General features: G+C 39.8%; 1 protein-coding gene across 2 annotated transcripts in view; it reads left to right on the plus strand.

Annotated features, from left to right (window-relative positions):
• NCK2 (NCK adaptor protein 2) overlaps positions 1 to 16679 on the plus strand; it is an 88471-nt gene that overhangs the window by 29671 nt on the left and 42121 nt on the right. For both annotated transcript variants that reach the window (XM_052773851.1, XM_052773852.1), the window contains exon 2: positions 3913 to 3984. The gene's annotated coding sequence lies outside the window, so the exon portion shown is untranslated. The remainder of the gene's footprint in view (positions 1 to 3912; positions 3985 to 16679) is intronic.

Consider the following 16679-nt stretch of genomic DNA (forward strand, 5'->3'; position numbering starts at 1 on the left):
TTGAAATTCCCACTCTGTGCAATACCGGTTTATGGTCGGGTCATTCTTGTGTATTAGCATATTAAGTATCAAAGAGATTTTTTTAGCTATTTCATGTCAGAATTTAAATAGGAGGTGGTTGGGTGTTGGGAAGAGAGCCTGAGAGAATTGTCATTGAAATAGTCATTGTAAGGCTGAATCTGGATTTTAGCCATGGGGATAAAGAAAATGGGGCACATTAGAGCTATTAGTGAAAGGAAAGGTGGTTAATAACTTTGGATGTTACTTGTAATCATTACAAGACTGCTAATTTATTCTTAAGGTTGTAATCTTTAAAGATTATACAGTTAAAGTGCTTATTATATTAGATGTTACTGATATTTATCTTCTGGTGCTTGTCGGCAAGCATCAAGTTCAAACTTTTATTTCTGACTATTCAAAAGTGCTTTTCACTGTGGGATGTGTTATAGTCCTTGTGTTCGGAAGGCCTTGATGGAGAAAACAAACGAGAGTGACTGAGGTTGCTGTTCAGACATAGACAAATTTGTCTTTCTGCCTTGCATGTTTGTAATCACATGTTCATCCAATTCCTGTACTCTGCCATTCCTGTTCCTTGTCGTCTTCTGTTCCTCTGCTCTGGGCTCACGGTAAGCGTAGGATCTGAAGGCAGTTGTGAGTGGTAAGGAACCGTGGCATTTTGGATGCAGCAGGGCTGACGTTACTGCGGTAGTATTGTTATTAAGATTGAGATAATGACAAATGGACATCACACTAAATGGTACTGAAGTGATGGGCGCTGGTGATACCATGGGACATGACTGCCCAGCTCTGTGCCTCCGTTTGCCTTACAGCCTTTCAAAAAAGTTGTTGACTTCATTTCCCAAGTTTTCTTATGTTATGCCAGTTTGTCTTTTGGGTGGACGTTAAGTGTTTGCCATGTGTGCCTCAAGGCTTTTGAAGGCTGATGGAGAGCATTTTATACTCTCAAAGTCTAACTATTCATTCCCCAGCCTGGCTTTGCTATCAAATACAGCTGTCTAGAGCCCTGGCTGGTAGGACACAGCAGCAGAACCAGAAAAACCCACCTACGGTGCAAACCCTTTGCCTGGGAGCGATAGTCCCAAACCCTAACCACTGTTTCCATTTACTGCCCTTTGAGAAGAAAGATCTTAAACTTCTGTAACTGAAAGATTGTTTCAAGGAACATATTTAAAGTACAAGCGAATTATTTGCGGTTCAGGTTTCCATCCTGAGTTTGAGTCACTCTGCAAGTCATGACGTTTTGCAGGCAAAGCTTTGGGCCGTGGGGGGGTGTGATGGAAATTGGTTACTCTGCTGGGGAAGTCACTCTCAGTGTGACTCTTAGCAAAAAACTTCCTCTGGCTCTTCCATAGCAAAGTGAAGATTTTTACCAGGAGAAAAATAGAAAAGGAGGTCATAATGCAATGGAATTGAGCCCAGAGAGGACAGAGACCAGTCTTGCATCTTGCGCTCGTTAGCGCGTTAGATTAGCAGAGTTTCATTTCAATCAAAGTGTTGATAGGAATGAGGTTTTCTTGTGCGTCTTCTTCCTTTGACTCTGCACTATCACCATTAATGTTCTGAGCTACTTTTAATGTATGTTAATTGAACTGCAAAAGTAAAAACCATTCTTGCTGTACAGAAGGAACTTAGCATTGTTATATTGAGATAAACACGACTCGTGTTTAGATGGAATTTGGACTTTATTTTGCCCAATTTCATCTCCAGTTGACTAACACATACGAGGTTAGTTTTTCAGGTATTGATGATTAACAGTACTGTTTTTCAGCTCACTTTCAAACCCAAGTTCTATATGCAAACGTGCATTTGTGAAGGTGGAAGCAGTAATTGAGAGAGGTGTTGTTTTTTTCTTTAAGGAAAAAAACAAAACAAAAAAAACCCCAAACAAAATCAGAAGCTTGGTACAGTACTTCAGTGGTGGGTGGTAATGGGCAGTAGATGATTTGTGAGGTAGGAAGGGGAAAGATAGTTCTGTTCCGAAGATCTTGTAACAAAAAGTGAAGTGACTTTTATTTTCTCATTTTTTCCCCTTATTATTAAAAATGTTCTTGCATTATTGACAGGAGGAAAACATGTACTACAAAATACTCACCCAGTAGGAAAATAGATCTGCCCTGCTTCTGGGTTTTAATGTTGCTTCATTTGTTAAAGTATCTTTCCCATTTACTTTATCTGTCCTATAATTTCAAATACAGAGCAGTTTTCAGCGAGAACACAGTTAAGGTCTGTAACTGGGTAGGAAAATTGATATAGCAAAGTGTGGTTGCCCATGGTCTGTGTCTGCAGAAAGCTGAAACCCAGGTCGGGCGGTGGGGCAGCAGGCGTTCCAGCCGGCAGCCTGGCAGAGGAGAAGGGGGTAGGTCACCTTCCAGTCCCGTCTGTCCTCTGCTTTCACAGGCATATCTTCGTTCAGGTGATGGACTGGATCAGGAGGCTCTTCTGGTTGAATAACACTGCCTCATGACTTGCCTTCCTCTGTTTATTTTTTTTTTTTTCCTTGTATGTTTTTCAGAAGGGCTAGCAATGCTCTGGCTTCCCTTGCAGCTGCTGGGGAGCTGAGGGGCAGGGATTCGCTCGTGCTTTATCCCCTAACAATATGTTTATGCTTAAATGTTTGTCAAACTGTGGTTTTAGTAGTTCTGTTACTCCACTTATTAATGGGTGGAAGTCTAAATCTCACTTTTAAACATCTGTGTAAGGTGTTTATAATACCTTTGTCAATATACTTCCCCCCCCCCCCCCTTCATTATGATGCATGGGATCATTGGATGAATTGCTCTTTTTAATTGAATTTCTTCATAGGATGCTTTTGTAGAGTGGCAACTGGTTGGAATCTGTTCAGAGAAGACTTTGAACAGAAACATTTGTGCATGAGTGGCCTCAGGTTGAGTAGGAGTTGTAATATATCGTCCTTACGAGCTAGGGGCTGCAGCGCAGGAAGACGCTCAGAATTTTTTCCTTCTCTTTGAATTGGATCTTAATGGGTTTACTCTCCTTGAATTTGTCAGACATCCTATGGAGTTAGAAGCGTCATTAAAAAACAGAAACAAATGTTTAAAGACTTTGAAGTCCCTTCTGAAAGGTTACTTTTGTGGCTAGGAATACTGAACAGAAGAATGGATGCTGGGAGGGACTGCTGGAGGCTTGTGCCGTCCAGCTCCTGGCAGGGCTAAGGCTGGGGCCATGTCCTGGAGAATTTGAGACTTTCCCAGGAGGAAGGTCCCTCACTTCTCAGGGGGCATGTGGCTGTGCTTAGCCACCCTCGTGGCTTCTTTACATCCAGCCAGAATTTCCCTTAACGGAGTTCTCCAGCCCTGTGCCCAGTTTCACCGCCTCTGTCAGAGCTTTCTTGTCGGGTCAGTATCGCTATTAGACACGATAGTAATCCAGCTGGATTGCACATCCAACTGCGTGTGACTGCCTCCTGGGTGGAAATAGTCATGTCCCCAGAACTGCTGGCTATGCTTTTGCTGATGTACCTCAGGTTTCCATGTGCAACAGCATTTCTCTTTTCTTAGGAAGTATGGGCAAGTTAAACTGACTAATGTAAAAGTGAAGGAAACAGTAAATAATGGTGCTTTTTAAAACATAATCTTTCTAAAACTGGACTGAATTTTTAATTCCATTTTTTGACTGGTTTATCTCTGTACTGTGATGGCTGGATTTGTAGTTACTTTCTTTCCTAGATGGTTTTGATTGTCTGTGTATTCACATGGAGAAAAGTATGAAGATGGATTCTACTTATGCTGAACAGGTGGCTCAAGTTGGAGCCATTCTGCCTGCTCTTCAGCATATCTGAGGAGACCTTGGTAGTATGAAAACTAAATTACCTAGCTGAAGGTCTTCTAAGTTTAGTGCTGAAACTAAAATAAGTGTTGTTTGTTGTTTCAGATAGTGGTGTACATAACTTTGTTGGAGAGTCCTGCCTTTTACTGCCTGGATCCTTTTAACAGTGTGCCAAAGGTGAGTGGTTCAAGTTCAGTGGTTATTTTCGTAAATAAAGATGATGAGTGAACTGGATGTATTGCTTGGTTTTTGCTTCTGTGCAGTGTAGTACTTGTGACTTTTTTTTTTTTTTGAACTGCTGGATGGATGATTAAATAGCAAGTCTTTTTCCTTCAGTGATCTGAGACAAATCAGTTTTAGCTCCTACTTGCAGAAAAAGACAAGAAAAAAGGATATGCTCAGACTATTAATTAAGCACCAGATATTGCTACCACTGCTTTTTGGCTCCTGTCTCCCTTTACCTACTGCTTTGACTTGGGACGTGTTCCCTTGAAGGTGCTGTAGGCAGGATGTGGTGGTGTGGGACGTATGGAGGAGTAGCAGCCATCCATAGCCTGTGGTGGAGCAGGCTTAATATTATTCTTTGATTGAAATCTAAAAACTAAGTAATAGCTTATAAAGCATTGAGAGGAAAGGAGGTTTGGGTTTTCTGTGGGAGTAGAACAGAACTGCATTCAGTATATATAGAGAATCTTCCTGGGCTGGCTCTGAAGAACTGAAGTAACCTAATGAAGCTGATGTTTTCCATAGGATTCATTTTGTGGTGGAGTCTGGCTATCTTTTTTCTGTTAATTCATGTACCCTGTTGTCTGTTTCTAGTAACTGTAGTTATCTCTGTAGCTTAGCAGAGATTTATTAACAGAAGCTTTTAATAAAAGGAAACCTCATTACAACTGTACCAAAAAATAAAAGCAAAAAGGCAGAACACTGAAAGAACTTTCAGCATTGTAGTTGCTGCAGACCGGAACAGAAAACTGGGAATCTTAGTTTCATTCGTTACTTCACCAGGTGGATTTATTATTTCTTACTCCAATTCTCTGTTTATAAAATAAAAGTAATGTTACCTTCTTCAGAAGGAAGTTATGAAGGCTCATTATTGACATTTTGGAGCCTTTAAATGGAAAGCAATGTATGAAGTCCTTGTGTGCCTTGATATTTGTTGTGAGTTCTGTTAAATACTTGTTCAATGAAGTGTTATCAAATGTTGAAATTAGACTTAATTTGTTTAATAAAGTGCAGGTGAACCAGTTAGAATTAAAAATGCAACCCAGTCTTAAGTATAACATCTACATAAGTTTTTGCAAATTATTCAGTTTCCTTCAAACTGACAAGGAAATTCTGAAGTACTACGATAGAAACTCTGAGATGCTAGAATTGGCTCTTGCGCTACATTTTCAAATTGTCTGATATATGTCTTTAAGTGTAATGGACGAATTTATAACCCTGGCCTTTCCAACAGATCAGAGTATAGCCAATGATTCATCAGACTGTAGACTTAATCATAGTAAAATTATTCTATTTTTTCTACTAAAATTTCTACTCAAAATTAAGCTTGTATTTTACTGACTGTGTCCCAAATTTTGTATTGAGTTCAAATGTGTAATATAAAAGTCTTTAGAATTTTATCTTTGGAATCTCTTTCTTGTCATCTTTTATAATAGTTTTCAGTTAAATGTTCAGAGAAAATAATTGTTAAAAAAATCCACTTATTTGTTCAAGGAAATAGGTGTTTGGAATCTGAGTTATAGAGTTAGAGTCATCTTTATTTGTTGAACTTATTTCTGTGATATTTGGCTTATTGAGTAATTTTTTCTTCTACTCTTTAACACAAGAAGGGGGGAGGGGAGCCAAATATGCCCAAAGTGAAGGTGTTTACAGCAGGTGAAGGTTTTCTATACTTCCCAAAAAGTAATAAATAGATAATAGCTCACGGAAGGGAGGAGAGGAAGAACTCTTTGGACATCTCAGTTGACAGGGGGTGTAGGAGTCTGTCTTTTTTTTTTTTTTTTTTTTTTTTTTTTTCCCCTTCTTTTAAAGTATGGGTACCCAGAATACTTGCTGTGTCCAATGAGACAATACTTAATTTCAGTAACAAAATTAAATCTAACTTTTGTATTAATATTTTATGTCTTTTTCCATCCTTTGTGTGCATGTTTCTGATGGACTATGTTCAACTTGGTAAAGATGTGATTCTGCAAAACAGGGAGCATTCTAATGCCTTTCCTGAAAGGAAATGAATGCATAGGTGTAGGCTCAGTAAAGTCTACGCTTGAAATGCTTTGTTGAACCAGAACATAGTAAACCATTTGTCCTTTGAAAATGAAATGCAATTGACAACAGAGTAAATATTCACAAATTACACTCAAAATATTCTTAAACTTCACTGAACTGCAGATGATAATGTGTCATTATAGGGTTTTGTTGAGTCAGAACTACAGTGTAATTAGTATGTGGTTGTCAAGATCTGCCAGCTCATCTTTTATCTAGCTGGGCAAGCTGGCTTTTTTCAGTTGTTTGTTTTTGTTTCTCTCTCTCTCTCTCTCTCTCTCTGAAGACAACTATATGGAAAGCACCCTTTTTTAAAAAAGAAAAGATCTGTCATTTCTGCAATTAAATTAGTATGAAGTTACAGATGAAGCCTAATGTTCTGGCAATTTATTGCAATCATTCAGTTGTTGCAAATCCGAAACTATCCAGAAAGCATTTAATGTATTTTAGAACATCATGTTTTATGTAGTGGTATTCTGTACTTTTGAACTTGTTCCTCATTCACTTACGGTCTTTGAATCAAAAAATAAATTTCATCTTGTATTTTCATAATAGAATATTTTAAAAAGTGATTGCAATATTAATATGTGCCTTGAGCAGTTCTTTTTTGTTTTTTAGATAAAATCATCTGGGAAGTGTTCTTTAATAGTATAATTTTTTGAGACTTCATACACCTTTATGGAATGTACTGTTTGGTTCTTCAGGGATACCTCTGTACATATCAGGAGCAACAGGTACAAGCAAAGTTATCAGTGTCCTAGTACTCAGCAGATCTGCCAAAATGCGATCAGATGTCAATGGCTGCAGTACCACAACATTTGGTGGAAAGCCTAGTCTGTAAAGGTACTCGGAACAACTGTGAGGCCAATGCACTCCTCGTGTTGTGAGACTGGGGACCTGCTCGCAGCTTCTGAAAGACTGATCTTCCTCATTTAAAGGAAAAAGCACCACAGACATTTCAATTTGATGGAACTGTCTGCTGTACCAAAATAGTTCTTGGTATTTTTCTATGGATCAGCATGTTTGTAGTTGTTGATTTTTGAGGAGTTTAAACCCAAGGAAAACAATCCCTGTTCTTAGTGTTTTGTATGAGATAGTTATGGGAAATTTTGATTCTGACAGTAATTAAGAGAATGAAAGGTACGTACTGAATGTACTGAGTGGATGTCTGGATTCCTTTCCCTTAAGAAAAAAATGTTTCCTGTAATTACATCAATTATCCCAGGTGCCTAAAGTGTTGCTTTTAAGCCTTCGAATGCAACTTTAGCATTACTTAAATATATTTACAGACATTTAGTATAATAAATGAATTTGTAGAATACTGCCCATTATGCTATGCTAGTGGCAGAATACTTTCTGACCTGTAATTGTGGACAGTAGGGAAGAACACTTTCATCCCAATCCTACGCCCCCATAACCACAGGTATACAGCCCACCCCACCCCCCCAATAAATTGATCTTCCCTGAATTACATAATTTTAGTACTTTCTTTTTTGGATTTTTTTACATTTTTTCTATTTCTCTTTGTAATAATTGTAGTTCTTCACATGAAAATACAGGCATGCTGTTATTTACTAATAATATAAAGCTAGATTATTAAGAATCACTTGTCTATAATTTTTTTCCAGCTTTGATAGCTTCAGGTGCAACTCAGGTTTGTGGGTATCAATGGTACCTGCTGTGGCCCACAAATGGCCTTTGCAGTATACTTTAACTGCAATCCCCATGGAGTCCTCATCAGAGGACACTGTACAGCTTTCATCAATATGTGAAAATTCAGTTCAGTAAAAATAAAACAATGACCACGTTTTTCCTGGTGGAAGTAGTTTTGTGGTTTGATAGCTAGTGTGGGCTTCGGCTGTCTTCTCATCCAGCATGTCAGTTTTTCTGAGCCAAAAAAAGCTTTGCCTGCTGAAAAGCATCTAGCATGTTGCTCATGAATATAGCTATTAGTTAAGGTGTGTGTATAAAATAGATATATATGAGTCGGCTAAGGTTAAGCTTGTGCCCCAGTATATTCGTGAACTGAGTACAGAACGCTCAGCGACCAACCTTGGTGTCTTGATGAGTGTTCAGAGGAATGCCACTGGCAGAACTGGTTACTGAGCCCGTATTTCTGTGGCTTCTAAATAAACATATCCCTGCGTTACACCAGTTTCAGTTAGATTTGAATATGCACTGCACTTCTGAGGGACAACTGATGTGGCCAAGAATATGATCTTGAGAAACTCTTCAGGGTAGCTCACGTAGTTAAGCTACATCACAGGGAGGTTATCCCGAGATGCTGAACGCGGCCATGCCTTAGGTGAGTGTTGTACGTGGAGGCGTACGTCGGGAAAAGTCCGCTTGAGGCTTTTGGGACGCGGGGACGGGGAGCAGTCCTTGCGCCGGCGCTGTGCAGTGCGATGGGGCTGTATCGGTGCAGGGCCAGGTCAGGGATCCCAAACCCTCCCGAAGGAGGAAGCAGATTAGCGGCTGAGGCCACAGTCACCGGGTTACTCCAAGATCTAACGGCCCCATAAAGGAGCTGCTGTCATCTCCCGGTGGCAAATGCCTCCTCGGGTTTCTGAGGGGTGCCGACCCTGTTCCATAGCTCTTTGGGGCTGGCTGCTTGAGGTGGTGCTTTGCAGAAGCGGGTACACAGCCAGCGTTGCTGTAGGTCACTTAAAAAAATCTGTTGAAGGCTTTTTCCTCCATTTGATAATGGCTGGAAGGCAGTTCTTCTGGTGTGGAGGCTTTGAGGGAACTTTAAACGCTTTATTGTTCGTGTTGGAATTGGTGTGTAGTAGAAATACAGCTAAAGCCGTAAATGTGTGTATTTTCAGTAGTTCTGTTAACGTATTCCATACAACATCATATTTAAATGGTATGTGTTACATCAAATGTATTATGGTATTAAAAAACAGTTCAGCTTGCTGAAATACTGCCTTTTAATGCATGGGAAGAGACTGTACATGCAGTTCATCTCGTTTCGTATCTGGAGAATGGTTTTGCGTGTGTTACCCACGGGCATTCTGGATAAATGCTGAAATTGGTGAATTTCGCAGAACAGAAAATGTTTAAAGGTTAGTGTGGTATGTTTGCTGTGGAATTCTGTTTCTAATAATTCGGTTAATTAATCTTGGATTACAATTACTGTTTGCACTGTAGTAACAAAGCTCGAATTGTACTAAGCAGAGAGGACTGAGAAAATGAGCTTGTCCTGTTGTTTATTTTTTTAAGCCAGTAGTAACACAAAGCATAGAATACCATGTGTACAGATACAAATGTTTTACCGTCTATTTTTCTTTCCCTGACTTTGAGAGTCTCACTTTAAGACATCACAGCCTCCTTGCAGTCTCCTGGGTTTAACCCCCGCTTTCCTTTGTGCTCTCTTTTCACACCCTTTTGTTTCAGGGTTCCCCTGCAGCTCTCATCTTATCCCTCCTTATTTTGGAGGCTGTTGTCTGTGTCAGCTGCTTTTAGTTGTTCCCCATAATAGAGCCTCTGTGCAGCTTATTTTCTACCTGCTCCATCACTCTCTCCCCCTGCCAACCCCTTTCTTTTAAATGATCCTACTCCTGCTTTTTGATTCAGCAGCTGTATGCATAATCCTTCCAGCAGGTCCCCTGCTACTGTCATCGCTACTCACACTGTTCTTTTTCCTCACTAGTTTGAGTGCTTGCGTTTCTTTTTAGCATGTCTTTTCCTTGCGACCGCTTGTTCCACCTCTTCCTCCTAACCTTTACAATTTACCCATAGCCTGATATTTTTTTTAATGTGAAATACAGACATCTGAACAGACATGTTCCTATATGCAAGTTAAATATCTGCCTCTCATGCAAGCTGGCTGCGGTGGGTGATGTCAGAGAGATCCTTTCCCTGCAGCAGCAGGCAGTTGGGGGATCCGGATTTTCCCAAGAGGCTGGTTTTGAGTTCTCCATCTTGCACCAAAATCAGTAGTTCTTTGTCTGTCACTTGGCAGGTTCTCTGATAAGCTGGGTTGTCTCATACCATTAGTTCTCAAGTTATCACATACCAGCCCCAAAAATGCTGTTGAACGAGGGTTAGACCTCTCTTCATATTTGATCTCTGAATTTGTTTTTCAAGATTAAACAGTCAGAGTATTAGTTTTCCTTTCTTAGTTCTCCCTGAAGATTACTGAATGGCATTTGCTGCCAGCCCTGGATTTGTATAAGATCTGGAAAGGTCTGTTCCATTATTGCTAGAGAGAGTGCTGGTTTATGATGATGAAGATCAGGGTGCCTGGTGAGCTGAAGTATTTATCTCAAAAGAAAAGGGTGTGACATCCTTGGGTTTACTTAAGTGTTTTGACTAGAACTACAAACCTCGTGTGTGTGTGTGTGTGTGTGTGTATATGTTTATAAAACTGGTTTTGAAAGTAGCTCCTAAGCAAGGTTTTGACAGTTGTACTCCTCAGAGAATTGAATTTACTGTCAGAGGGATAATGGAAACTTGCATTCTCAACTGCTGACTTGCACTTCAGGCACTCATTGGATGCGTGGCTGCTATAACATACTTTCTGACTGCAGTAAGTTACTGAAACTTCAGGAAGTCTTGACCTGTGAGCTGTAAGCCTTCTCCCGTGAAACTAGTAACACATCATCGTGTGGCCAAAACGGGGGTGTCCCGTATGTGTGCTGGGCTTATGTCCAGTGGTGTGAGGAGTGGCTGCTGCTGTGTACTTTTCAGCAAAGAAGGTGTTGCAGCAGAGACATCAGTAGGTGGTTGTGACTTGCTCGCTGGCTGTGCTTTAGGAGGAGCGGAGGAAAATGACGACACTAAGCAGGTCACTGGTCAGACTGGGGATTCTGGCCTGTAGGTAGTGACTGGGCATCTCTTCATCCTGAGTCAGTACCTGACTAATTCTGCAGAATCCTTAAAAATAAGAGAAACAAAAACTGTGAGGGCAGCATCTGATGCAATGACACAGTCCTGCTTACCTTTATGGAACTAAAGCTTGATTTCAGGGTTGAGTTTTTTTTAACTACACACTAGAGGAGCAGGAACAAGGCATCAAGTAACACTTCAGTCCCAGACCTGTTCCTCAGAACTGAATTTTCAACTAGAAGCTTAAGAACAGGAACAAATAAAATAAAAAAGCTTGGTATTAGCCACTCGAAGCATTCAGAGGTTCTGTGATGTAGGAAAGGAAAAGGGATCTCTTCTGTAAGTTCTCCCTGAGGTCTGGGGGTAGAGGGGATACATGTGTCTTCCCCTTTCTCCCTATTCTCTTCCCCACCTTGAGGTAATCTGTGAATTTTTATATACTTGCTCCTACTTTTGATGAGTCAAGTGATTGTAACTTGCTGCTCCTTTCATATACTGCTCCACAGCTCCCAATATTTGTGTATGAATTTTCTTTAAAAAGCCTTTTTCATTGAGGCTTGATGCAGATTTGGTAACACTATTGGCTTCTCTTCTGTTGTAATATAAATTTTTAAATTTGTATTAATCTAGAAGGAACGAGAACTCTGTGGCTAAACTTCCAAATTTCAGACCTGTGGTTTTGAACCTGTTTTTCCTTTATTTAGTCTTTGTTCTAGCACAGATATTAATCCCCACAGTCTCTCTCCATGTTTGGAAATTATTTGGCTACTATTAATTCCCTTTCACATTTGTTGATGCGTTTTATTGTTATCTGGTGGGAGTAAGGAAGAAAATGTGTCCATGTGCATGTGAGGATAGAACATCTTCACCAGTGTAAGAGTACATAACATTTCTGTATGAAAGGGAATGTGATATAGCAGCCAAAGCCAAATGTTTAATTTTGAACGGATTTGTTTATTGCAGGGAGATTTTATTCAGAAAAGTGAGCTGTGAAGAAGTTTCTGGCAGAAGATAAAACAGTAGGAGGAGATTTAGAGGAGTTTGGAAAGATTCAGTTTTGTTCAGGCACTGGAGCTGAGAGTAGGCATAAAGGAAGATAAGAGTCCGGCATCGCTAGGCAATGTTGGTCTCTATTGAATGTATATTTTGCTCATAGAAATGTAGACTCTTCTAATTGCTTATTTGTGGTTTTTGGTAACTGTTTCTATGGAAAAAGTCAGATATTCCTAGTCTTTATCCGGTAAAAGTTTACTTTCAGAAGCTTACCTTTTTGAGCAGCAGTGGAAAATCACGTTGGGGTAATAGTAGTGGAACAACTTTTTAGGTTGTCTGTGTAAGCAGTCTTAGAGCAGCTGACACCAGAACAGCAAGGTGAGAGTTCAGAATAAGGAGCATCTTCCTAACATGCTTACAGCAGCCTGCATTCTCTGGAGCACGGCTGGCAGAAGGGTTTCAGTAAATCCCCTTTCATCCGTTTCCCCCTTCAGTGAATGGTGTTTCTCTCTTGGTTTTGCGTCCCTCCCCTTCGACTGAGGATTTAACAATGGCTGGCTGCTGTAGTTGTGTGGCAGAGCACTCACAAGTACTATTTTTTAGAAGAGGACCTCATCTGAATGGGAGGAAGATACGTAACAAATAATTTGATTGAAATATATGAATGCTGCCAACATTCCAGACCAAAAATGCAGTCTTGACTTTAGATTTAAAGCATTTTTAAGAGCTACAGGACAGGTCGTTTTGAAACCTGTTTTATTTGGAAAAGCGTGAGGGATAGAGTTTTCCCTGCACTTGTGTTTTGGGAGCAGTAAGAGAGGATTCCTGTCTTGACTCTGAAGAGCTGTCAGATGGAAGGAGAACAGATAACTTTAGGGGGAGACTGGGGCCTTTCTTGCCTGGGCTGATACTTTCCCAGTTGTACAGCATTAGCACAGCAGTCAGTCTGACTGACAAGAGACTTGTGAAGCTGCAGCATTTACTCATGTCTCATACGAGGTCCAAGAGTGTCTCTTTATTTAAATTGTGCTTTCTCTTGGTACATGTCCTATCAGGAAATTAAAAGGATAGCTGTCCGAGTAACTATCTTGTGGTCCAATCTTCTTCAGGAAGATGTACAGATTTATACAGGAATAAATGTAAGAGTACTAGCTGTTTCTTAATGAAATCTAACACTGTATCTTTTAAGCTGCCTCTTTGGCTATATACATAAGCACAGAATCAAGAATGCTATCTTGCATCCGGTGATTATTTTTACCTGTACTATTCAAAGACTCTGCTTCTAGAAAGTAGCTTTTTCCGTGAGAAAGTCTCCTAGATATGACAAATAGATGTTCAGTAGCTCCAAATTCAGGTAAAAATCTGTGGAACTGTGTGTGCCTGAGAGTTAAATTGAGAAGCATCTTAATACTTTTTTTGTGCTGCTACACGCACCTTTTTATATTGGACAAAAGTTCTGGTCCAGGTGATAAAAAAAATGATAAAAGAAATCCAGAAGTCCAAGAATTTATTCAGTATTTGAAATGACAGTAAACTGGAAAGCTCACGGCAACAGTCTGAACAGGGCCCGTTAAGTTACTTAGGGCTCTGTGAGCTAGAAAGTTAAAAATTGTTTTAATATACGTATTTTTCACATTTTCCTACTGTCATGAGGTAGATTGAATGGGTTTTTTTGTAAAGCAATTGATAAATTGCTTAAGACTATAAAGTGAACATTGTCTAGAAATGGACAATGTACTCTTTTTCCTTAAACAGCTTTGGTTGGGAATAAATGCGGTTTTGAACTGAACAAACATCTCTTCCTCTTTCTAGTTAAAAAGCGAATATATGATTTTTCTATTGGGGAACAGAAGGTCAGCAGTTCAATTTTATTTTCAGCATTTTATAGACAGTTTAAAGTGAAATCCCTTGAAAAGTAGGTAGCAGTGTTTCAAGGGATTAGCAGTAAAACGTAGCAATCCACAGTGATTCTGAGCTTTGTCCTTCTGTGCGAGATCAAGGTTAAACTTCTTATGTCTGAGGACTGTTCTTTGTTTATACAATACATAAATGTACTAACACTTCCAGTGAAGTGTAATTCCTGCAGTCCATTGAATGTTTGAGCTAGGGGAAAAGAAGCAGCAATGGAAGCAAATCATTCAATCAAATGCTTTTTTTTTTTTTTTTTTTTTTAATCTTGAAAGAAATTCAAGGATGTCTCCTTTATAAAATTTCATGGTGTTCACCCTATCTTGAGTGGCTGGCTGTTTTAATTTCAAGGTGAGAAGGAAGGTTTATTGACAGTGAGGATGAAAATGCACAAACAGCAGCACACTTAATTTGTTCTTCCATAGAGCATGTTTCACCAGTCTATCATATAGATAATATTACCTAAATGTCCTCTCGGTAGAGTGTCTGGATTTTTTTTTCTGTGATCTTGTGTGCTTGGCTCCCTCCTTACCCCCTTTTTGTAAGGGACTGTGGAGGGGTTGGTAGGTGTAAAAGGATTTCTAATTTTGTCTTGCGTAGACACCTAACATACGTTGTATTCTTCCTGGTCTTTCCTCTCTCTTCTGTCTTGTTTGTTTTTTTTTATTTTCATGTATTTCCAAATGTATAGGTAAGCTTAAATGTTGTCTGCTGGGAGGAGTGGAGATATAACAGTCCAGAGCAACACCAACAAACATTAAGCTTATCTGTGTCTCTGACTTAGTAGAAATACCTGTAAACCAACGCGGAGGAGGTGTGGCCGTTAATCACTGCTGCTGTTTTAGAGGCGAGATGAGGTCTCTTTTCCCAAAAGTTTCCTTTAGTGCAGTTGAGCTGTTTATTAGCAGCGTGGCTTTTCTGAAACTGCTTCTAAAAGAAATCAAGAAAAGGTGAGCCGACTCTCTTTTCTGACCCTCTCGCTCTATTTGTCTAAACGTGAGGCAACGTTTGGGGTTCTGTTTTGTTTACTCAGCAGCTGAGAAACAGAGGCCAAAAAAGCTGCCTCCTCCCTGTTTGTCTCATGCCGTTTGCAGCCGAAGGGTCTGAAAATGTCCTCTCTGCACAGTCTGGCTTTTGCCATTGCTGTCCAGAATGTGGAAAACCATCGCTCTTGATGGCAGTGCCTTCAAAACAAAGCAAGCAGCAGCTTTTTGCCCTAATAGTGGAAAAAGTCACCGCAGATTGGGTCAGCCGCAGTGGTTGCATCTGCGTAGGCTGCTGATGGAGGCAGAAGAACCTGCAGCTGCTGCCGGCACCTGCCTGAGCCCTGCCTGCTGGAGGAGCTTGCAGCAACAGATGCAGGAAAGGGAGGTTGAGGGCAGATGGTACGAGCATGGGGGGGCTAAAGGCTGGAGGAAGGAAGGGGTTGGTAGGAAGGGATGTTAGCTGGCTGTCTGCGGTCAGAGTTGCTTTATATTCAAGACTTCTTTTTTTTTTTTCCTCTTTTTTAACAGACAAAAACCAGCGATGATGACTTAATAATTCATGCTCCTTGTGTTTTCTGATAAATATATAATAAAAGGGCATGAAAAGATGCAATTTTGTATAGTCTTCAAGGTATGGGGAAATACCTTCTTCCAAAAATACCATCTGGGTTGGATGAAGCACTAATAAAATCATCTAACTACAAAACCCCCCTCTCTCGTTTTTTGCCTGGTCTCTATAAGGTTGCCGGTACTGTCTGTTAATCTTTGTCTTGATTTCCAAATGAAACAAAAGTACAAATTTCTCAAAAACGTCCCCACCCCCAAACAAGCTGAAATATGTTTGTTTGGGTTTTTTAATCCCTTAAGGTTGTCCTTAGCCCATTTCTTAATAGTCATCCCACGTTTATGGAAAGACTTGAGCCAGGTTTTTATTATAACTGTGTTGGTGACCATACTCAGCTTCAGCTTAGCTAAAGACCTATTAGAGTGTTTTCTCTGTAATTTCTATTACTATCATTATCTATATTTTAAGCATAGGTAAGTTATAAGGCTCCTAACTAGTATTGCAAAACTGTAACATATGTTGCTATAATACCAGCTTTTTGCTGTAGAATACCAGCTTTTTGTCCTTTGAAATAGAATTTTCAATTTAAATCATCTGTCAGAAGCTAAAAATGAACACTGCCTACTTTATATCAGGCATGCTGTTCCAAAAAGGGTATAGAAATATCCTCTTCTTTTTAAGTTAGACATCAAAAGATTTAAAAAAAACTTAGCTTCCCAAAACAGCAGAGTGTTTATCACATAAATAGAATCATAGGAAAGATAGTACTTCCTATTATGTGTTTTAAAAACTGTCCCATTGATTAAGCATTTGTATCTTGAACTGCCCCAGACCAGGAAATTTTGTAGCATAGCAGTACTACTAATGAAATTAAAAAAATAGGGAATTGGGAAGGTTAGCTTCTATGAAGGTCATAACATGGAACGGTGTATGTCGTATAAAATTAGGGTGGTATTGCATGAATTAATAGAAGGCCAGAACTCGGTTTTGTGTTCTTTTAGTGCTGCAGTGGCCTACCTTGTAATAGCCTGGATGGCTTTCTCTTTTCTACCACTAGAGATGTAGCAGGCTAAAGTATCTGCTAGTTTCTCATACAAATGTTAGCAATTTTATTCTTACCTAATAATATTGTCCAGAGTCTTACTGTTGTGACAGCATTGTGTCCTCTTCTTGCAACTTCAACTTTTTCTGAGACCACATACCTCAAAATTACGAAGCTGTATTGGTCTGAATAATGGCAACTGTGACTGTGAGGTGACTTGGGCTTACAAGAAAGGAGGAAAGATGTGAGCTGGGGCATTGCCCTCGCTGCGTTCGTTGTG

The sequence above is a fragment of the Harpia harpyja genome, chromosome 22 (assembly GCF_026419915.1).
Source record: "Harpia harpyja isolate bHarHar1 chromosome 22, bHarHar1 primary haplotype, whole genome shotgun sequence".
NCBI classification, from domain to species: domain Eukaryota; kingdom Metazoa; phylum Chordata; class Aves; order Accipitriformes; family Accipitridae; genus Harpia; species Harpia harpyja.